The 1,477-nt window shown below is 37.2% G+C and overlaps 1 protein-coding gene across 2 annotated transcripts in view; it reads left to right on the top strand.

Moving 5' to 3' along the window:
• The window catches only part of LOC104862775 (BTB/POZ domain-containing protein KCTD7), a 95,309-nt gene that overhangs the window by 21,109 nt on the left and 72,723 nt on the right, over positions 1 to 1,477 (top strand). The window lies entirely within an intron of this gene.

Below are 1,477 nucleotides of genomic sequence, written 5' to 3'. Positions count from 1 at the left end.
TACTTTGTCTGCAAATAAGATTGCTACCCCTGTTTTTTTCTGGGCTCCTGTCACATGGAGAATTGTTTTCTATCTTTTCACTTTCAGTCTATGGGCTTCTTTTTGCACTAGGTGTGTTTCTTGTATACAACATATTATTGGATTTTGCTTCTTATTCCATTTTGCCAGTCTATTTCTCTTGATTGGTGAGTTGAGGCCATTGACTTTGCTGGTTATAACTGATATGTACTGACTTATTATTGACATGTCATTGGCCTTTTGTTGACTCTTTTTATTTTTTCACCTTCTCCTTTTATCTTGCCTTGCCTATTTGATTTGCTCTGTTGGGCCTCATGGTGTTGTTGCCTTCATTGTCTTTTTGTAGGATCTTGTTCAGAATTGCTTGTAGTGCTGGTTTGGTATTCATGTAGTTTCTCAGGTGTTCTTTGTCGTGGAAGTGTCTTATTTCCCCCTCCATTTTGAAAGAGAGTTTTGCTGGATACATCAGTCTAGGTTGGAGGTTGTTTTCTTTTAGTACTTGAAATATCTCATTCCAGGCTCTCCTTGCCCCAAGGGTTTGTGTTGAAAAGTCTGTTGTGATTCTGATGGGCTTTCCTTTGTATGTGATTTGTTTCTTTTCTCTTACTACTTGTAGTATTTTTCTTCTGTTGGGTTTCTGGGATCTTATTATATGTCTAGGTGTAGATTTTTTTGATTGTAGCTAGTTGGGGTCCTGTATGCCTCACTTATCTGAATGTCAAATTCTTCCCCTCTGTTTGGAAAGTTTTCTGTCATTAATTCTGCAAACAGCTTTTTTAAGTCATTTGTATTTTCTCCTGCTACATCATGTATTCCTATCAGTCTTATGTTATTCTTCTTTGCCTCATCTAGTTGTTGGATCGATTTCTCATGATCTCTTACTGTTTTTGAGACCTCTCTTTTCATGGTCACTGACTGCAATCTTATCTTCTATATCTGAGATCCTATCTTCGCATTCTTTTATTCTGTTGTGTACACTTTCAATAGAGTGTTTAATCTCCTGGATATCTGTTTGAATCTGTTTTATGGATTCCATTTCTTTCCTATGTTGGGCGTTAATTTTTTCCATTTCTTTCTTATGCTGGGCCTTCACGGCTTCTATCATGGTCCTGAGCTCATCTATTTTTTTGTCAATTTTTGCTCTAGAGTCTCGAATCACAACTTCCATTTTGCTCACTATCTCAATGTTATCTGGGAAATTGTTTTGAATTTTTCTAGAGCCTGATTGATCTGTTTTGTTACTTCCTGTGTTTTGAGTTCAGCGGCTTCTATCATGGTCCTGAGCTCATCTATTTTTTTGTCAATTTTTGCTCTAGAGTCTCGAATCACAACTTCCATTTTGCTCACTATCTCAATGTTATCTGGGAAATTGTTTTGAATTTTTCTAGAGCCTGATTGATCTGTTTTGTTACTTCCTGTGTTTTGAGTTCAGGGTGTCCTGGTGGTTCACTATCGGGGC

This window comes from Fukomys damarensis, unplaced genomic scaffold, assembly GCF_012274545.1.
Source record: "Fukomys damarensis isolate Sample0158 unplaced genomic scaffold, DMR_v1.0_HiC HiC_scaffold_17, whole genome shotgun sequence".
NCBI classification, from domain to species: Eukaryota; Metazoa; Chordata; class Mammalia; order Rodentia; family Bathyergidae; genus Fukomys; species Fukomys damarensis.
This window is presented reverse-complemented; position numbering and strand designations above follow the sequence as displayed.